The 23,348-nt window shown below is 39.5% G+C and overlaps 1 non-coding gene across 1 annotated transcript; it reads left to right on the top strand.

Annotated features, from left to right (window-relative positions):
• The first annotated feature begins 17,908 nt into the window (after positions 1–17,908).
• On the top strand, positions 17,909–18,014 carry LOC133833577 (small nucleolar RNA R71). Its single transcript, XR_009892950.1, has one exon. It is a non-coding gene; the product is annotated as a small nucleolar RNA R71 (small nucleolar RNA).
• Positions 18,015–23,348: the final 5,334 nt, after the last annotated feature.

Genomic DNA, 23,348 nt, shown 5'->3' with positions numbered 1-23,348 from the left:
GTCCCTCTAGTCTTGAGAAGGGTTCTCTCGTGCCTGGAAGAGGAAATGATGAGGTTGGCGATATCGTTGAGAGAGTTGGCACATTATCCTTTGACAAGGTCCTCGGGATGTAATGCACATCGGAGGACTTTCTCCTTCAGTGAGGTGGATCGTGATGAGGGTTGGTCTAAACTCTCGTGGAGTTTTGAACATATTTTGAGGAATATAAAAAAAACTTTCGTGGATCTCTAGTCACTCTTAATTTGTGCCACGTGTCATTCGTTGAAAACACGAATAATAGTATCTAACTTGGATTGAAAGAAAAATAATGATTGGTATTGAACACTTTAAGATTAGTCTCAATGGGAACGATTTTAATATACTACTTGTTACAATACGTGCTATTGCGTAAGGTTGATAAAATAAAAAATATCCCACTTTTACACATTCTTGAGATCTCTATTTATAGTGAAAATAAGACCCAAAATGTAATTAAAACGTGTGTCGATAGTGGGGGATATGGCTTAATGTTTGGAACGGTTCCTAGTGCGCAGCAGAAGTTGCGCTAATGGTATACAACAAAAAATTTCATATAAACAATTTAATATGAGGATCTTTGAATATGCAATATGTTAATCAATATATATATAATATGCATATGAAAAATAATACGAAACAATTTACCTCTTGTTGCCTATCAAGAATCCTTGAATCTTTTCGTATGTATTTCGATCTTTCTATCCTTGCTTGAGTACTCACATCTAGATCCTCCAAGACGTTCTCTACGCCTCAAGATGTGGTTTGGCACATAGAGAACAAGGATCAATTTTTTTGAATCAAAATTATTTTCAACACATGATACTTTTGATTATAGGCTAGAGAGAAAAGATTATTGCTTTGTGAAAAAAAATAATAGATTTTCTTCTCTGTAAAAACTTGTCAAGACTTGTTGTTTCTATTTTCTATCATATAGAATATATAGGCATTATTACCATAATAAAAAAATCAATCATCTTTTATAATAATAATAATATACAAAAATCTAACATTCCATTTTAAAACCCATTTTAAAATGTTTTATTAATTAATTGAAAATAAAAAAAATAAAAAACTAATATCCGATAACATCAGATGTGCCACACGCATAGAGCAGTCCAAGCCCTATGCGTGTGGCCTATCCCTAAAAATGGGATTTTTATTTTTTTCATGTGTTTTTATTTTAATTAATTAATAATTAGATATCAAAATATGTTATCATCTTTGTAAGGAAAAAGATAACAACTTAAATTTCAAAATTCAAAACTCAAAATTTGAATTTCAATTATCATCTTATTATTAAATAAATAAATATAATAATCAAAACCAATTTTGACTATCCATATTAATTTATTCACTCTTAAATAAAATAATTGATTAAAATAAATTTACTCTATTTCCACACAATTACGAAAATGCACAAATGCAATAATAAATTGTGCAACTTCAATTATCACATAATTGCACATTTATACCGAAGGATAAATATTTTCTCAAATAGCCTATTCACAATTTAACCATTGTATCAACTCTTACCTTGATTATTGTTGATGGAGCTATCCCGGGGACCTATGGACCAATAATTCCAAGCTCCAATAAATAAAAGTTTATCAAATAGATAATCATTACATAGAAAATAATCCTCTATTGATGAATCATAATTAAGTGGGAAAAAATTATCGTTTTACCCTTTTCATTATATCTTGATTCCTAATGTGCCATTGACTTTATTGGTGAATGTTAATTCATAATCAAATTGTTAATTTGATGTCCATAACCTTTTCAGTTCCAAAAGACAACCCAATATGGAGTCATCATTCAATCTATAAGAAGGTATAAATTCCATATCTGTTAAGCTATGTTCCCAGCCATATACATCATTGAGTCCCCAAAGCATTAGTTTCTAGACTGATCATTCTGACAAACCGTAACGCATGAATCAAAGGATCAAGTGACATATATAGGTTCATAGTAACTTCAGGATTAAGATCAGTTTGTATATGATCATCAGTTGATGGGTTTTAAAATACTACGAAATGGTATTTAAACAAGTATTATTAAATCACATCTGGTCTAGTTCTACATACTCTCTGCATGCAAAGTACCTCCACTAAAGTGTCCTACTACACTAGTAACCCAGATCTAGGTCACATGTATTCATAATACTAGTGGACCGTACTAGCAACACTTAATCTAAAGATTCCATAACTTTATTTCACTACAAACTATTTAAGTTCATTATCTCAATCTCTATCCCCTCATACCAATATAAGATTGAGACCACATAGATGAACTTAGGAATTTTTTGATATTTACTTAATATTAGTAGCAATAACATATTACATAAGCTACATATACACAATAATTCAATTCATTCATTTATTTTATTAAAACCATTGTCTACTACAATTGCTTTAAGGGCACAATTCCCAACATTCAAAAAGTGAGAAAAATGGAGCATGTGTCGCAACATGAGTGGAGACGTGAGAAACATCTTTGTTCATAGGACTTGTGATGCCAGTTAAATGTTGTGGTGGACACGTGGTGAAATTATAACTATCTGTGCAGGAGATGGGACCCATGACCTAGAGACTTTTCTACTTGAGCTTCGACTCGTGTAAATGTAGAAGTGGCTTCTGAATTGGCTCTTTCTTCTAGGATCAATTGGATAGAATTTGAAAGAGGAAATTACAACTGGTATTTTTAATTTCACCTTCACTATTTTTTACTCACATATTTAAAGTTTTTTATACTATTTTTTAAAATTAATATAACGTAATCCACACTCTTTCTTCTTCTCTAATATCTTTAATGTCAAAGCGATATCACCAACCACGGGAGCACCCCTTTCATATACTAGGAAGAGCATCCGTCGACAAACCTTTGGCTGAAGTTTCGTCGCCATACTTACCCGAAAGCCAACACATGTGACGATTAAAGACGACATCAACGACATTTTAACAAGCTTTTCCCAAAATCTCTGACCACATTCGACATCAGGAGTGGCCCGATTGCATCGAGCTTTCCGAGAGCAACAAAACTTAACTACTCACTCTGCCTATATGTGTAACGCCCTAGATAGCCAAGACCGCTACACTGTGTATTTATAAAGGTGCAGGACTTGCTAATAAAGCCATTTAGTTAAAAACGTGTCATTGAAATCATTAATGAACTAGGGTTAAAAGGTTTTGGTCACAAAGACACATTTCATATAATTAAACATTTTGAACAAGGGATCCCAAAAGAAACAGTGTTTGAAAGTCAGTTTACAAAATTTCTAGAGTACAAACAACCACTAGCCACTCTAAGGGCAAAACAGACATTTGTGGTCCTCCTGTTCCTGTCTCCCCTCAACCGTGGCGGCCGAGCAGCTGATCATGTACATTTTGCCTTTAGAGCTCTCCGATTTAGGGCTGATCAAGCTTGCCCTTGCCTTTACTTGCACCACGTAGCACCCGTGAGCCAAGGTCCAGCAAGAAAACATAACGTTATAGTACAAACAATGATAACAATTGAATAATATTTTAAAGCACGTTCATACACTTAGCATACCACATCGATCATATAGTCAATAGACACAACCAGAGAATCAACAAACCAATACTTAACTATTCAGCATGACAAGTCCATCAATCAATGATAATAATCAAATCACATGATAATCAGGGTCGACACCCTTAGGTCGCACCGTCTGTTTACTCCACTGACTCCGGTCCGCTTAAATCGAGCTCAGTGCATAATAAGTTGTCCTCAACTACCAGTGGCTCAGTCGCGCCCTGTGCGCTAGTGTAAACTCCAGCACTCTTAGGCCGTTTTTTTATTATTTACATGGCATAATACCATCCTTTATAAAGCATATAAAAGAGGGAAGTTTTAGTCCCATTATAAATGCACAACCGGGTGCAGTTCTCTTACCTTTAATTTCCAAGTGTTCTGACTACGAAAGATGCCTCTTGAGCATGATCTGTTTCCCGAGCCCTAGCCTAGTACCTAGTCATAACCAAGATAAGGGACACCATTAATACTTGTAAAAAGGATTCCAAATAAGGTTCTAGCCTCCGGAACATCGAATTCCACCAAAAACAATAGTAGTATCGATCTCGAGCATCCTAGGTTAAATTCCCATGCTTAAAATCCCAAAAACATAAATTTCCTTAAAGGTCGAGACTCAAGCTCCTTATGCCGCGACATGGCCCCGACCAGAGGCTCAGTCTCGCCCAGAAACTGACACAGGTTGCAGCCCTACATACCCCATGCCGTGGCCCGCCCTCCATCTCCATCACTCATCAGCTTCAGAGGGTCGTGGCACACCAAGAACTATGTTGCGGTTCGCCCCCTTCGAACCTAGAAAAACCACCATTTTTAACACTCAAACCTCACTCAAAACCATCCCAATTCCACAACTCAATTATCACAAAACTTCTAACACATTTCCAGCAACACAGTCCAGCAAAAACTTAGCCTAGAAACTCATCAAAATCCCATTTCAATTTTTGAAACCCAAAAGCTTAAAAACATCAAAACCAATCAAGAAAACACTAAGATTCAGACATTAGATCATAAATTCAAGCTTACCTTCATTGATGAACCAATTCTCTAAGGAATTTCTAAGCTAACTCCCAAGTTCCAATCTTCAATTCAGTCCTTCAATGTCAAAACTCATAAACACCTCAAAACTCAACCATAACCACAGAATTTAACCACCATGCATAAAAATTATGGCTTACCTTAATTCTTGAGTGAATCCTTAGCTAATCTCCTAAATCACAGCTCCAATTCTCTGAATTCCAACCAAGTTCTTCTTGGTTCCTTGTGGTTTCCTTTGAGAGAAAAAGATAAGAGAAGGGAAGGTCGGTTTGGATTTTTGTTCCACCGTGTTCTATATTTTACTTAGTCAATCCTTAAGCAATTAAATCAAATCCCGAGGCTCAAGGTAGCGAAAACGTCCCCGAGGGCAAAATGGTAAAATTCCCCAGTATTCCCACCTAAGCTTCCTCACCTCAAATATATCTCCAATTATTTATTTCCATAACCTGATAACCCAAATAACCATCTAATACCCGAAATACCCCTTGACTTGCCCCAAGTCAAGTATTAGGTCCCGTTGTGACTCTCCCACTAACTAGCTCCCTAGGATCGCCTCAAGTCAAATGCTGCAGATTTACCCACATAATAATGTGGTCCTCACAGTTATAGCATATAATCACATTTACATTCATATAACCATACAAGCATGCTTATCACAGAATCATGTATTAAGCTAATAAATTCACACATAAACCAATTATGCCCTCCCAGCACACTTATCAAGGCCCTTAGGCCTTATTAGTGATTTTGGGTCGTTACAACTATCCCCTCATACTGAGAATTTTGTCCTCGAAATTTACTTGAATAGATTCTCAAGCTCTCAGGTCGCTTCCTCAACCTTGCTATTCCATAGAACTTTGTCTTTTCGATCTAAAATCTGAACCGGTCGCTCCTCATAGGACAAATTTGTTTGCAATTCTAAGTCCTCATACTTCAGCACATGCGTCGTATCTGATACATACTTCCGCAACATAGAAACATGGAGTACATCATGAACTTCCGACAATGATGGTGGCAAGGCCAACCTGTAAGCCACCTGTCCAATCCTTTCTAGAATCTCAAAAGTTCTAACAAACCGAGGGCATAGCTTGCCCTTTACTCCAAATCTCCTCACCCCTCGCAATGGTGAAACTCACAGAAACACGTGGTCCCCAACCTTGAACTCCACGTCTCTATGCTTGGGATCAGCGTAGCTTTTTTGTTTTCTCTGTGAAGCAAACATCCTGGCTTGGACCTTCTCAATAGCTTCATTTGTCTTCTGAACCATGTCTGGCCCCAAATATTTTCTCTCACCCATCTCATCCCAATGGATGGGCGACCTACACTTCCTTCCATATAGCATCTCATAAGGAGCCACTCCAATTGTGGACTGATAACTGTTGTTATATGAAAATTCAATCAACTGGATATACTTACTCCAAGATCCCTAAAAGTCAATCACACACGCCCTAAGCATATCCTCCAACACCTGAATCGTCCTCTCAGATTGTCCATCAATCTGAGGATGAAAGGTTGTGCTAAACTTCAACTGAGTCCCCATGGCTCTCTGCAGAGCTCCCCAGAACTTGGAGGTAAAGATAAGGTCTCGATCAGACACAATAGACTTGGGAAACCAATGGAGACGAACTATCTCCCTCACATACAACCCTCCATACTGTTCCACTGTGTAAGTCAACTTCACTGGCAGAAAATGAGCTGACTTGGTGTATCTGTCCACTATCATCCACACCGAGTCATAAAATCCCATTGTCCTGGGTAGACCTCCCACAAAATCCATGGTATTGTCCTCCCACTTCCACTCGGGGATACCCAAAGGCTGAAGCAACCTTGCTGGTTGCTGATGCTTAGCTTTCACCTGCTGACATGTTAAACACCTGACCACATACTCCACCACATCCTTCCTCCTTCTGGGCCACCAATATAATGTTTGTAGGTCCTGATACATCATCGTGGTACCCGGATGAAGTGAGTACGACGTAGTGTGAGACTCATCTAGTATCTTTCGTCTGATCCCTTCGTCTCCCGAAACACAAATCCGTCCCTGATATCGAAGCATACCAGCCTCAGAAACAGAATAATCCTTAGCAACCCCCGTTAATACATTCTATCGAACTTCCTATAACTGCACATCCACCAATTGACCCTCCTTGATCCGCTCTAGCAAAGTCGACTGCAAAGTAACATTGGCCAACTGGCCCACAACCAGCTCTATCCTTGCCCTGGTCATCTCATCTGCCAACTCTCTGGAGATCTAAACAGAACTAAATAACTGCCCTGAGCCCCTCCGGCTCAATGAATCTGCCACAACATTGGCTTTCCCAGAGTGGTAAAGAATATAACAATCATAATCTTTTACCAACTCCAACCAAAAAAAGTCACCTTTTGCAACCACAATTCACACTTTTAAACTTTGCATATAATCGATGCTCCCTTAACCTCTGTAAGACCTGTTGAAGATGTCGCTCATGCTCTGCCTCTGAACTAGAGTACACTAAGATGTCATCGATGAAGACAATGATGAACTGATCCAAGAAGTCCTTGATCACCCTGTTCATTAGATCCATGGAAGTTACCGGGGCATTAGTCAAATCAAAAGACATGACAAAGAACTCATAGTGCCCATACCGCGTTCGAAAGGCCGTCTTCGGTAAGTCCTCGTCCTTGATCCTTAGCTGATGATAATCAGATCGAAGATCTATCATTGAGAACACCGTCTTTCCCTGCAACTAATCGAACAAGTCATCGATCCTTTGTAGAGGGTACTTATTCTTGATGGTCAACTTGTTCAATTCTCTATAGTCTATACACATCCTCACAGTCCCGTCCTTCTACTTAACAAACACAACTGGAGCACCCCATGAAGAGTAGCTAGGCCTGATGAATCCTAAATCTAGATGTTCCTGTAGCTGTTTCTTCAATTCGTTCAACTCTGTTGGTGCCATCCTATATGGTGCCCTTGATACTGGTTCTATCACTGGTGCTAACTCAATAACAAACTGAATCTCTCTGGGCGGTGGCAATCCTGGTAAATCCTCAAGAAATACATCCAAGATCTCACACACCAATCTGATCTCCCTCGGCCTTGCTAGCATAACCCTGGTAGTGTCCACCACACTGGCCAGAAAACCTATGCATCCTCCATGCAAAAAGTCTCTGGCTCTTAAGGCTGATATCATGGGTACGCAGGGTCCACATGCCGTACCCACGAAAACAAAAGGATCATTGCCCTAAGGCTCAAAAGTCACCATCTTCTACCTGCAGTCAATAGTAGCCCCATACTTGACCAACAAATCCATCCCTAAGATCATGTCAAAATCCTCCATGTCTAACTCAATCAAATCTATTGAAAGATCCCTACTATCAACCATCATTGGCAGTGCCCTAATCCTCCTCCTAGAAACTACCAATTCCCAAGTAGGCAATAAAGTCCCAAACCCCGTAGTCTGATACTCACTAGGTCTACACAATCTATCAATCACTTTATTAGAAAAAAATGAATGTGTAGCACCAGATCAATCAATACAGTAAAAGGAGAGCCAGCGCTACAAAGTTGACCTGTCACCACCGAGGGACTAGCCTCAGTATCTGCCTGTGTCATAGTGAACACTCGGGCTGGAGTCAATCTGTCCACCTTTCCTACTTCCCCTTTCTTTACTGTTGGGCAGTCTTTCTTGAGGTGCCCCACTGTTCCGCACACATAGCAGGCCTTGGCCCGACACTCGCCCTGATGGCATCTTCTACACCTCGGGCACTCCGGATAACTTCACCATGCCTCACCGCCGCCCTGACGGCCACCCTGACTACCCCGACCCCTCCTATCAGGTCCAGCAGCGGTCGAAGTGTCAGGATTCTTCCTCTTCAGATCACTAGGGTCTCCACCCCTACCTGACCCAGAATAAGGAGGCACCACTCTGCGACTCTCGCGCCTCACTGCACTTTCCTTCCAAATCTTGCTCTCCGCTTCCTCAGCGGTAAGAGCCTTCTCAACAGCCTGGGCATAAGTTGTTCCCCCAGGTACTGTTGTAATCCTAACTTCCCGGGCTATCATAACATTAAGCCTTCAAATAAACCTGTCTTGCCTGGCAGCATCTGTAGGCCCAAGATCTGGTGCAAAGTTCGCAAGTCTATCAAATTTTAGGGCATACTAAGTAACTGTCATACCGCCCTGCACCAATCCCACAAACTCATTAACCTTTGCTTCCCTAATGACAACATTGTAGTATTTCTAGCTCAATAGATCCTTGAATCCATTCCAACTCAAAGTAGTGACGTCCCTGGTCTATGATGCCACTTCCCACCAGATATGGGCATCCTCTCTTAACATATATGTGGCACAGGCCACCCTGTCATAACCTTCTATCCTCATGAATTCTAGGATAGTAGTAATCATAGTCATCCACTGTTCAACCTTCAGTGGGTCAGGTCCTCCCTCAAAAGTTGGGGGATGCTGCTTTCGGAACCTCTCATACAATGGCTCCCATCTGTTCCCAACCTCTAATGGCTGAAAAACTGGTGACACTACAGGTGGCACAATAGGTGCAGCACTCCCTGCTGGAGCCTGCTGTCGTAGTAGAAAAATATGTTCATCCTAGCACTGAAGACGCACTTGCATCTATGCCATGATCTGCTGCCAGTTCTCAGGAGCTAGCGGAGGAATCTGGCCCTAGTCATCACCTCTGGTCCCAGACCCAGTGCCAGCTAGTTGCGTAGATTTTCTTGGACGCATAGTTATCCAAGTCAATCTGCAATCAACGACTCGACAATCAGACCATGATGAAAAACGTAAAAGCTTTCCAAAATCCACCAATGGAACATAGTCAATCACAAGGAATTAAGATATAGGCATCTATCCACATGCACCAACATTGTTAATAAGCATGCCCCAACTTCACCACACAACAATTAAGATATAGACATCCATCCATACACAATATGCAGTTAATCACTCAGATACCCAATTACATGCACAGCAATGCTAATAAGCATGTCTCAATATTATCACACAATAGTCAAGGGCCAAGCCCTATTAGTATCTCATGTTTCCTATTAATCCAACAGATAACAACAACCATAACTCTTTCCCAGCACACAAACATATAAACACATATATACATTACCAAACCCTGAATCGAGCTTGTCCCTAGCAGCGAATGTTCATCTTCAACTAGTCTTCAGGAACCCTTAAACCTAGGACGCTCTGATACCAAGCCGGTTTCCCTTGAATCTAAACGTTCTGCTCGATTATCTCCATCCTCCAAGGGGTACCCCTCTTCTGCTCCTACGGACCCCGAGACCGAGTGAAGAGGTCTCGAGAATTTTACCATGGCGAAGGTTGGGGAGAATCTTGTGCACTCCACAACTTGGGTGAGTTCATGAGTTTTACGTTGGTCTTTTTTGTGTTTTGGGTTCCCTGTTTGCTAACTTTTTGCTTCCTTGCAGGCTTCTCTGGTGGCTCAATGCTTTGTAGACTCGGCACAGAGCCTATCTTCATCAACCGTTGAAAGGGACAGTCCAGCGGTCAGAGTTCAGGAGCTTGAGGGACAGCTTGCCGATGTCAACCTCAAGCTAGAGAAAGCCCTGGCGAAAGCCTATTCGTCATCCAGAAAGAAGAAGAGAGCGGAAACTAAGGCTGAGGCGTTGTGGGAGAGGGTCACTCTCCTGGAGGTTGATTTGGCAGAGGTTGAGTATAAGTCCGTAGAGTGCACCCTTTATGGAATGTGGAGGTAGAATCCTAGTTTCGACTTCTCCTCCTTTGGTGACAATTTCGTTGTCAAGGTGGCCGAGTGTCATGCCCGGGGTGGGAAGCCTTGAGATTTCATTTCTACAGTTTTTATCTTTCGCTTTGATTTGGTTGTATGCTCACTCGAACCTTATTATACTGGAGAGGTTTCTCCTGATTTTTTTTTCTTTCAGGAACTTTTTTAAGTCCTGTTGTGGTTGATGTCGGCTTTATCCTGCAACATTATCAAAACTTTCTTCTTTTATATATATATATATGTTTGTGTGTGTGTGTGATCATTTGTTTTTGTTCCTTTATGCTTTAGGTCATTTTGAGCCCACTCCTGTATGTAGGAGCCAAAGGGGTTCTATAGGTATCTATTTTTTCTAATAACTTGTTGATACTTTATTTGGACTGATAATGATGGTCTCTTTGGTGCACCTTTATTGTATTTGTAAGGATATCTTCACCCTTTGGCTTCTAGCCATCCTTTTATATATTTTCTTGCGCACTTGTTATTTCTTGCGAGAAGCATCCTTCTCGTCAGTATGCATAGTACTATTTTTACAAGGGTCTCTTTTAGGACCATTTTTGGTTAGATTGCTTGGTGGCGGCTCTAGGCTTATTGGTGGATGTTGTTCCTGAGGCCTTTCCTCTCGTGGAGGTATCAACCTCTATTAAGAGGCCCTTCCTGTAGGACTTTTTGACCCTCTGGATGTTGATAAGGGTAGATAATCTGTAACGACCCAAATTTTCTAATAAGGCTTAGGGCCTTGATTACTGTGCCTGGAGGGAAATAAGTGATTTATTATTATAATATGTGAATTTTTATGAGTATGAGATTAGAGATGCATGTTTAGGTGAATTAAATATGCATGTTGGCCCCGTTTGGTTATTAGGGGCATGTTTGTGATTTTAGACTATTGAGGGCATAAATGTGGTAAATGTGATAATTGTGATATATTTGTGATGCACGATCCGAGACAATCCTAGGGAGCTGCTTGGCTAGGAAGTCACAACGGGGTCGAATACCCGACTCGGGGCGAGTCGAGGGGTATTTCGAGTATTGGACATTTTGTGGGGTTACCCAGCTATGGAAATAAATATTTGGAGATATATTTGAGGTTAGAATGTTTAGGAGGGAATATTGGGGAAATCTACTATGTTGCCCTCGGGGACTTAATGAGATTTGGGAAATGACTAAATTGCCCTTGGGGTTACTTAAGGGTTAAAGATAAGTCATCTACATTTTCTTCACCTAGGAGAATATCTGAATTATTTTTGAAAGCTCTAGAGGAAGTCAGAAGCTAGGAGAAGAAGGGAGGAGGAAGCTGATTTTCTTAGGGATCAAAGGATAAGTTCAAAGTTGTTCTTTGGGGCTAGAAGCTGGAACTTATAGGAGCAATTCAGGGATTTAATCAAGCTCAAAGGTAAGTTTTTAAACTTGATGAACAAGTTGAAACTCTGTTGGTGTTGGGTGTTAGAACTTAGGCATGCATTGATTGATTCTCAAGATTGGTTCTGTGTATGTGATGGGTGCAAGAACTAGTTTATAAGCTTGTTGGGATGTTTAGGCTGTATGAGTATGAATTCTGGGCTTAATTCTGAGGTTGGGTGAAGTTTGGGGTGTGAGTTATGGGGTTAAGCTCAGGGGATAACTTGATGGAAAGGCTAATTTTTTGAGTTTGCAAGTCGAGCTACGAACCTTGAAGGGGCATGTCGCGGCCCGTGTGCACGCAAGGCCTGGGGGAGCCTCTGATTTTGGGGCGCGCCACAACGCTTGGCTAAGCATGTCGCGACCCGTATCTCTTTCCAGGGAGGTTTTTTGCCTCTGTTTTGAGGCAAGCCACGACCCTAAAGGGGTTGGGCCGCAGCCCTAGTTCAAAATGCTGGATGTCTTGAGGGTTCTTGGCTTGGGAACCTAATTGTTAAGGCTCAAAATGGATTTTATCACCCGGATTGATAGAATTCAATTTATCGGGGATTAGAGTGGTAACCCAAAGTTATTTAATGCATTAGACCTGAACGAATGGATTTTGTTGATGTGTTGTGACTAGGGCTTTAACGAGGCTCGCACTAGGGGACTGTGCTCGGGATATTGGTACTTGGAAGCTCGGGACACAGGTAAGAGAACTGATTATACCCGTAGAACTATGTGGTGTGTTGTACTGTGTGTATTGCTTGTGGTTTACCATGTCATATATGTGAATGTGACTGATTGGCAAGAGACGAGAGTGGCAAGAGCCGGGAGCGGCAGAATCTGGGAGAGGCAAGAGTCGGGATCGGCAAGAGCCAGGAGCAGCAGAAGCTAGGGGAGGCAAGAGCCAAGAACGGCAAAGGGCCCGGAGCAGTATTAGCACGCAGAGTGTGAGTTGTCAGGGCGAGACCTGAAAGGATACCTGGGATATCCTCACGGTGTGGACCACGAACCCAGGGCTTGGTAAAGCACCTGGGACGGCATGGCCGCTATGTGCTTAGCTTGTTGGCTGCTTCGTTATATGTTGTCGTATTACTGAACTGCTAAGATATTTTGCTATGATGCTTATATGTTGATATGCTACTATGATGCTATGTTTATGTTTTTATGTGCTATTGTTCTGCTATGGTATGACGTTGTTGTGCTACTGTGCCGTTCAAATTCTAATAACGATTTAAATAAGTGTTGTGCTACTGTGTCTCAGAATATAACCAATGTAAAAGAGCAGGGAAAGAGAACACCTGGATAGCGAGCGTCGAGTGATAGAGCGAATATTGATTCTCTAAAACATAAAAAATTGAAAACACAAAATGATAACAAATAAAATCAAATGAAAAAAGGGAAATAAAAAAACAAACCAATGTAAAAATAATTTGGAACACTACTTAGACTTGGTAAATCGATTCCACGAGAGTGACTTCTTCAGGCTGGGTCACCCTCTCTATGTAGTGTTTCAGTCATTGGCCATTTACTTTGAATTCTCTCCCATCAGTTGGGTCTGTGACCTCAACAACACCATTGGGAAAGACAACTTTCACAACATATGGGCTAGTCCACCTTGATCTCAGCTTGCTAGGGTGGATATGCAAATGAGAGTCATAAAGATGCACTCATTGGTTTGGCTCAAATTATTTTCTTAGGATATGCCTGTCATGGACCGCATTCATTTTAGCCTTGTAGATCCTAGAATTTTCATAAGCATCATTCCTTAACTCCTCAATTTCTGACAATTGAAGCTTACGATTGAATCCTGCCACCTTGAGATCAAAATTCATGCTTTTAACTGTCCAATAAGCTTTGTGTTCCAACTCAAATGGAAGGTGGCCGACTTTACCATAGACTAGCCTATAAGGAGACATTCCAAGCTGAGTTTTATAAACAGTGCGGTATGCCCAGAGAGCATCGAGAAGTCGTAAGGACCAATCTTTTGTGGTTAGGATTAACTGTCTTTTTTAAGATTTTCTTAATTTCTCGGTTGGCTAACTCAACTTGGCCATTTGTCTGTGGGTGATGAGGCAATGCAACCCTTTGAATTACACCATACTTATGATGGGTGCCTTGATCGCTTATGATTGCTCATGGTGTGACAAACCTAGATAACACATTTTCCTTTAAGAATTTCACAACAGTTGTGTTATCATTATTTCGACAAGGCACAACTTCCATCCATTTTGAGACATAGTCTATGGCGAGGAGAATGTAAGGGTAGCTAGAAGAAGGTGGAAATGGTCACATAAAGTCTATCCCCCAACAATCGAATATTTATATTACAAGAATTGGGTATAATGGCATCATATCTCACTGGGACAAAGCACCTAATTTCTAACACCTTTCACATGATCGACAGAAATTGTTAGTGTCTTTGAACAAAGTGGGCCAATAAAGACCACACTGTAAGATTTTTGCAACATTATTTTTCATAGAAAAATGACCACCACAAGCTTCATTATGAGAAAAGTTCATGACACTAAACATTTCATCATCTGGAATGCAACGTCTCATAATTTGGTCAGGGCAATACTTCAAAAGATATGGATCGTCCCAATAGATGTTACGAACCTTGACCAAAAATTTACATTTATCATGTGCACATTATGCAAATGGAAGTTTGCTAGTCACTAAGTAATTAACGATATGACTGTACCATGGAAACTTAGTGACTGTGAAGAGATGTTCATCAGGGAAGTCATCTTGAATGGCTGGGTCATCAGTGAAATCAGAAAATTCAAGACGAGATAAGTGGTCCACTACCACGTTTTCAACTCCTTTCTTATCTTTTATGGTCAGATCAAATTCGTGTAACAGAAGGATCCAGCTAATTAAATGCGCCTTAGCATCCTTTTTGGGAAGGAGGTATTTTAAGGCGGAATGGTCGGTAAAGACTTTGATAGGTGAACCAATCAGGTAGGAACAAAACTTGTCAAGTGCGAATACTACAACAAGTAACTCTTTTTCAGTAGTAGAATATTTCATCTGACCACTGTTAAGAGTTCTACTTGCGTAATAGACAAAAAAGGGCTTCCCCTCCTTTCTTTGACCAAAGACGACCCCTATAGCATAATTAATAGCATCACACGTGACTTTGAACAATAAGTTCCAATATGGTGGCTAAATGATAGGGGCAGAAGTGAGTTTTGCAACGAGCATTCGAAAAGATTCCTCACACTTAGTTGTCCAACTGAACACGACATCTTTTGCTAGGGGGTTTGACAGAGGGTGAGCAATTGTCAATAAATTTTGTATGAACCTCCTATAGAATTATGCATGCCCAAGAAAAGATCAAGTGTCTTTAACAGCCTTGGGGGTGGGCAGCTTTGAAATGAGTTCAATCTTTGATTGATCAATCTCAATTCCTCGTTCTGACACGACCTGCTCCAAGATTATGCCTGATGGCACCATGAAATGACAGTTTTCCCAATCGAGTACCAAGCCTTTCTCTTTGCAACGTTTAAGCACATACTCTAAATTGAGAAGGCTTGATTCAAAGGAATCTCCAAAGACTGGCAAATCATCCATGAATACTTCCATACATTTCTCGATCATATCACTAAATATGCTCATCATGCACCGCTGAAAAGTGGCTGGAGCGTTGCACAGGCAAAATGGCAAACGCCGAAAGGCTAAAGTACCAAAAGGACAAGTGAATGTGGTCTTATCCTGATCTTCTAAGGAAATCTAGATTTGGTAATACCCTAAATAACCATCGAGAAAACTATAGAAAAGACGACCCACCACACGTTCCAATATTTGATCGATGATGGAAGTGAAAAATGGTCTTTGCGGGTGATTGCATTTAATTTTCTATAATCACTGCTCATGCGCCAACCAGTTGTGACCTTGGTAGGCACAAGTTCCCCTTTTTCATTTTGTACCACTGTTACTCCTGATTTCTTGGGAACAACCTGAGTTGGGCTAACCCATTTACTATCAGCAACATGATAGATTATTCCAGAATCAAGAAGTTTCAAGATTTCAGTCTTTACTACTTCCTTCATTGTTGGGTTTATTCTTCTTTGAGGGTCACGACGTGGTATAGCCCCGACTTCAAATTGAAAGTGATGGGAGAAAATTAAAGGACTAATACCTTTGATGTCAGCTATCGTCCATCCTAATGCATCTCTTTTTTCTTACAACACATTGATGAGTTGGTGCTCTTGTGTGGCATTGATCTTGGAAAATATTATGACAGGAAAAGTGTTGTCAGCTCCCAGGAAAACATGCTTAAGACCCTCGGGAAGTTGGGCCAACTTTGGTTGAAGAGCTTTTTCAATGGAGGGTTTTGGTTTTTCTCGATCTTGAGGGAGTTCCTCAAAGATGTGATTCCAAAACATGGTTCTTCTAGCCTGTGAGTGTTTGAAGATTTTAGGGTTGATTTTAGACTCATCAGGCTCAAACTTTCTAAAAATTAGAAGAGGTCATTCAAATGTTTAGATGTGTATTTCTATTTGACCTCTTCCAAAATAAGTGTATCGATCAGATATGATTGGAAACACTCATCGTTATCAGGTCGTTGTTTTCCAATGTGGAAAACATTCACTTTGAGAGTCATGTTCCCAAAAGAGATTTTCGTGAGACCATTCCTACAGTTAATGAGTGCATTTGCTATTGCGAGGAAAGGTCTACCAAAAATGATGGGAATTTTTGCCTCTATACTCACATCAGATTGAGTGTCTAAGATGATAAAATCAACATGGTAATAGAATTTTTCAATTTGAATCAGCACGTCTTCTACTATTCCCAGAGGTTTCTTGACTGATCGATCGGCCAGTTGTAGCACCACAGATGTGGGCTTGAATTCTCCTAGACCTAATTGCAAGTATATTGAATATGGCATGAGATTTACACTTGCTCCTAAGTCTAGAAGGGCTTGAACAAAATCTTGTTCCCCAATTTGGCATGAGATGGTGGGATAATCAGGATCTTTGTACTTAGGCAGTGTCTTGTAGTCAATTACCGTGCTAGCTTGTTCTGCCAAGAATGAAGTTTTCTTGACATGGTACTTTCTTTTAAAGGTGCACAAATCCTTGATAACCTTGGCATAAGCCAACACTTGTTTGATCACATGCAATAATGGCAAGTTGATTTTCACTTATGTTAAAAGGACTAGGATTTCACCATGATTTTCCAGTACCTTTCCAGTGGATTTCAAAGCTTGAGGAAAGGGCACCTTTACTGGAATGCTTATTAGCATATCATCATCTGGAGCGGGCATTGACGTACTCGTTGTCTTAGTTAATGGTGAAATCGTACTTTGACCACTTCGAGTAGAGATGGCATTAATCTCTTTGAAATTTGTATCTGGAGAGGAGGAGGTCTGTACCATGTGTTGCCCTTTTTGATAGATTAGTGGTTGAGCGGGAAGTCTACCATGCTCTTGAATTGCCAAAGTAGTGTTTAGCTTTGTCATTTTGATTTTTATGCCTTTTATTTCCTCCACCATTTGTGTGAAACAATATTTGAGCTCTTGAGTTGAGGCTATTTGTGTTTGTGCAAGCATTTGCAAAGTATTCTCAAGAGAATTACTTGACTGCATGTTATTTTGAGGAGCAATGTATGCTTTTGGTGGTTGTTGCTGCTCAGGCCTCCATTGGCTCTCGGATGCTTGGTTTGAGTCCTTCTAGCTGAAATTTGGATGGTTGCGCCAACCAGGATTGTAAGTGTTTTAGAAAGGGTTATAAGGCTTCTTTTAATCCCCTAAAGCATTGCTTTGTTCCTCATTTCCTCCTCTTAACTCACCAAGAGCTGGGCACTCTTGCGGTTGATGTTTCGCCCCTCCACAAATGAAGCATGGATCTCGTGTCTTTACCTTTGCAGCCATGTGGATTCCTCTACCTTCTTGAGATTTGAAAGCCTCGAATTGTTGTCTCAAAGATTCAATTTGGCTTTTGACGTTGTCATCTTCCCTCAATTTGTAGATTCCAGTTGATCATGGCCTGTCCATAGGACTCAGTCCATTCCATGTGTAGGACTTTTTAGCGAGATCGTCGAGGTACTCGAAAGCTTCATTGGGATCTTTTTGAAGTAATTCGCCATTGCACATCATTTGTACGAATTGTTTTTGTCCGATTGTGAGAACGTCATACATATAGTTGATCAGGCACCAGCTTTCATATCCATGATGTGGGCATTGATTATCAAATCTCTAAACCTCTCCCAGACTTGATGGAAAGTTTTATGGTCTTTTTGGATGAAGGTAGAGATTTTCCTCTTAAGGTTGCCAGTCTTATGGGGCATAAAATATTTGGCGAAGAATGCTTTTGTCATTTCGTCCCATGTTCCAGTAAATCTAGGCCTTAAGGAATACAACCAATTGTTTACTTTGTCTTTGAGAGAGAAAGGAAAATTTTCAATCTCACAATATTGGTGAGATCAGCTTGGTTGTTGAATGCAGCCACCACCTCTTCGAATTCTCGTATATGCACATACGGACTCGCATTTTCCAACCCATGGAAGGTTGGTAAGAGGTTAATCATGCTGGGTTTGAAATCAAAATTTGGCATATTGTTGGGATACATTATGGATGAAGGTGTGCCTGTATGCGTAGGATGTAAATAATCCTGTAGCGTTTATGGTTGGACTTCATCTTGATGAGCCATCGTGGGTGGTTCAGGAAATCTCGGTGAATCGGGTGAAATTTGAACGAATGGAAAAAAACGACGAACTAGGAGAGTTTTCTAAAGCTTCTACTTTTTGTCTCACCAATCTCCCTAGTGTGTAATAGTGTAATAAGTATACACCAAAACTGTTCCCCGGCCAATTGGGAAGACTGCCAAGGTACCACTTTAGGCCCAAGAGATTTTCTAGAACATCCTGAGGTTCTTAGAAAAGGTTGGAAGGTAACACTAACACAAACCTTATTTAAGAACAAATTTTTCTAAGACAAAACAAGTTTGGTTTTAACTGATTTCAAAAATTACACAAATGTTCTCAATATTTTTTCTTATGCTTTAAAATATTATGATTCAGAATTTTATGTCTCTTTTTCGAAAAAAAAAACCTAAATCTAGAAAATAAAATTCTAAACATAAAAGTGAAATGAATAAATAAAACACAACAATAACAAAAAAATAATAAATAAATTAATAAATAAATAAATAAAAACTACTAAGGAACAAAAAATTAAAAAAAAATTAAAAAAAATTTACCACATTTTTTAAATAAAAAATAATAATTTACTATGCAAACCATTAATTGTAGAATTACATCCCTCGCAATGGCGCTAAAAATTAATATCGTTCAATAAACTCCTAAGCGGTCGTAGTAGTAATCGGGTTATGTTGTATCCACAGAGAGGTGAAATACAAGTAAAAAGAAAGATTAGTAAATTAGAAATAATAAACTTTGAACTAATGTAACTTTGGAAAAGAATAATTTTTAAACACTAAATAAACAAAATTGAAGAAATAGAATCCAAAAGAAAATATGGAAGGCACAAGTTTCATTCATGCAAACATATATATATTTTAATAAAATTGATTCATTCTACTCAACTATAATTCTACACTATTAATTATAGTTGGAAAATATATATTAAAGTTCACCTTAAAATATGCCCTTAATTAAATTATACTAACTTCTAATTTTAAAAACCTATCATATTATATACCTTACAGCGACAAAATACCAGTGCAGAAGTTATGTAGTATAAAGCATATAATATAACAAATATCCTAAATTAAATCAAGAGCCTAAATTACATAAGAAGAGCATGACTAAACTTATGTAAAAGACACTAATAAATTCAAACTAAAAATTAGAAGAAAATAAATTTAATTTTAACAAATATAAAGAAATGAAGAACAAAACAAAAAGAATCAATATATTAAAAGTATAATGTGAAACACGAACTTCACTCTAGGTTTTCCACATGAGAATTTAGCCTAAAATAGGCATTGTTTTCACTCAAAAAGTGTTAAAGAAATGAAAGAAAAATAAGAAATAATTTTTTTTTCTCTCTAACTATACTATCCACATTAATTCCACAATCTAATGTCCTTTTCCCTACATTTGGCACTCCATTTATAGTGGAAATAGGACCCAAAATGTGTAAATTCGTGTACAAAATTGTAACGCCCTGGATAACCAAGACCGTTACAGTGTCTGTTTAAAATGGTGCGAGACTTGCAAATCTAGTCATTTAAATAAAAATGTGAGTCTAAAGACATAAACAAGTTAGGTTTAAAAGATTTTGGTTATAAGCGAATAATTTTCATTAAAACAAATGTTTAATACATGGGATCCCAATTCAGGGTTTAAATGACACATTTACAGGGTTTCCAAATGTTATAAACATTCAAAGCCACTCTAATGGAAAAATACATATTTTAGGTCTCCGTCCCTGTACAAACCCTCGACCGTGGCAGCCGAGCAGCTGACAATGTACACCTCGCCCCCAGAGCTCTCCAACCCATGGTCGAATCATCTTACCCTTGCCTTTACCTACACCACGTAGCACCTGTGAGCTGAGGCCCAGCAAGAAAACATAATATCATAGAACATTCAATATCAATAACCAAGTAGTCCATCGAGCATAACCAAATGATTTACAAGACATCAGGAAATACCCAGCAAGCCATAGCATTCATTCAATCCAGAAAAGTAGTCAATAACCAATGATCTAGTTCCAGATATTCAACATATCGTATACATCAATTTAACAATAATATACATGTGAAGTGACAACTAGGGTAGCACCCGTAGGCCGCACCCTCTATTTAATCCACTTTCTTTGGATCGCTTAGGCCAAACCCTATGTTCACCCCACTGACTATGGCCCGCTTAAACCGAGCTCAGTTATTATTAAGCTTTCCTCAGCTACCAGTGGCTGAGCCGTGCCCTGTGCACAAGTATTGATTCCGGCACTCTTCGGACGTTTATCACATGTCCCCGTGCCATAATACCACCAATGATATTCATACAGTTATAGGGAGCTCTTAGTCCCAACATTTCACATAGTCTAACACAATCATATAGCAGTGCATACAAATATAGGGAACACTTAGTCCCATCCTATCCACATAAACGGGTACAGGTTTTCTTACCTTTGTCCCGAGCTTTCCAAGCACCGATGTCCCAAGCACAGTCCCCTAGTCTGAGCCTCGCTGAAACCTTAGCCACAACACATCGACAATATTCATCCTCAAGTTCTAATCCATTAAATATCTTTGAATCATAATTCTAATCTCCGGGACCTTGAATTCTATCAATCCGGGTGATAAAATCCATTTCGAGCCTTAACTTTTGGATTCCCGAGCCTAAAAACTCCTTAAAGTCAAAAAGACACTAAGTGTCACGGCCCCAAGAACCGATGCTGCGACCCCCAGCTCAACCAGGGGCCTTGCCTCATTTTTGCCCACACGTGCTAGAGCCCTGCCTGTAGAGCCCTGACCCCTTGAAACCAAAAAAATCCTCCATTTTTCTACTAAAACCAAGCCAATTTACCCTTCAAATCAACCCAACAACTTAGTTTAATCATTCTAGGAGTTCCACTATGATTCCAGCAGCAAAACCTAACAAACTCTAGCTTTAAAACTCATCAAACCCAAAATTCAATCTTCAACTTCAACACCTCAAAAGAACTATGAAAACCAGCCAATAACCACTGAATTAACTAGCTAAAATCACTAGAATCCACAAAGTGATGCTGAGTTAATCCCCAAACCTAGAGCTCAAATTCTTGCTTAAGTCCCAGCTTTTTGGGTTGGTTTAGTGAATTATGGGTGATTCTTATGTTTTGTTTTATTTAACTTAGTCTCTAAGGTTACCTCAAGGCTCGAGGTACCAAAAGCGTCCCCAAGGACAAAATGGTAAATTTCCTCGATAATTCCTCCTAAACATTCTAACTTCAAATATATCTCCAAATATTTATTTTCATAACCCGATAACCCCATAAAACATCTAATACCCGGAACACCCCTCGACTCGCCCCGAATTGGGTATTCAACCCCGTTGTGACTTTCTAGCTAACCGTTCCGTAGGACTGTCTCGGATCAAATGCTGCAAATATAGATATATCCACTTAATAATGTGGTCTCAATAGTTTATCACATTTATGCCCTAACGGGCCAAAATTACAATTATGCCATTACAAGCTAAACAGGGCCCGCATGCTTATCTAATAATCATAAACATGCATTCCACATATCCATATAATCATAGGACCATGCATATTACATAATCATACATTTTCACCATTAATTCACATAACTTCCAATTATGCCCTCCTAGCACACTAATCAAAGCCTTTAAGCCTTATTAGTAATTTTGGGTCATTACAACTATCCCCTCCTTATAACAATTTCGTCCTCAAAATTTATTCGAACACATCAGATAGTAAACCTCGTACCTCTGACTATAATTCCCAAGGTCCAATGCCTTTACTCTTACTCTTCGATAACACTCAAACATGAGTAAAAACCTTGTTCCACAAGATCTTGTCTGTTAATTATACTTTCATTAACCTTCGCTTGCACATCAGATCTGCAAAAACTCCAGGGTCAGCCTATTTCATCAACTATCGCTTTATTGTCTTATTATTGATACCAGAAATACTTATGAGTCATCACCCCTACCAGGGTGAGATCAGCTTATAGGCCCCCGGCCTAACCCTTGCTACATCCTCAGAATTCCTATCGAATTGGGAGTCAAAACTTCCCTTTTCTTCCCAGAGTATCATACTCTTCCCTGTCTGCACTACTTGGAGAGATACAAATCTCTCATCCTCAAACTTTGCATTCCAAAGTTAACAATTTACCAGTTCTTATGTTGTTTCAAATAGGCAGATACTCCTGCCTTAAGAATTTCCAACAACTTCTTTGGTTCTCCCTTGAACCAATACTGAATCGTAGTATCCACTACCCTTTACTTATTTACTTAGAGCAGTACCCCTTGCTTTTTATCTTATCATGTCCTGTGTCGTCCCACCTTAGCTAAACTCTAGCATTCATCATTGTGACCACACCACCAAAGGATTATACTTTCTTAGACATCTCAAATATTTGCACACTCAATGCATACTCTCTTAATTAACTGTTAGGTATTCAGATGGCCATACAATCTGTAATTAACCAATAATTTCAGGTTCCCACTCTATCCACTTCGTTCTATTGTTTCTTTCCACAGCTTGGAAAACTATAGGGTTTTCAACTCAGTATTACCAATGCTCTACCCCATTACCAGTTCACCTGAACCAAATTACATTAACTCATTCAGTTAAGTTATAACTTTCCTTATCCAATCACTTTACTTATAATCTAGTGTGGTCCATTCCTATGATCCACCACCATATCCCTTTACTTTTCAATATCCGAGCATATTAAATTCTGCCACCCGCTTAAACCTCCCGGTACAACATACCCTAGGAGGTGGAATGACAACGACTTAGAATTATCATCTCCATGCCAAACTCCCATCGGACCACTCATCCGATCATTGTACCTTAACTCGTATTATATTCATAGGATTCTTCCTCGTCTCCACAAAACCATCACTCTAGATTCCATTGTCCAAAGGGATACGTATTTGTTCATCACCACACACTGATGCTATACC

Source organism: Humulus lupulus, chromosome 4 (genome assembly GCF_963169125.1).
Source record: "Humulus lupulus chromosome 4, drHumLupu1.1, whole genome shotgun sequence".
NCBI classification, from domain to species: Eukaryota; Viridiplantae; Streptophyta; class Magnoliopsida; order Rosales; family Cannabaceae; genus Humulus; species Humulus lupulus.
The sequence above is the reverse complement of the archived record's forward strand: the minus strand, read 5'-3'. Positions and strand labels throughout refer to the sequence as shown.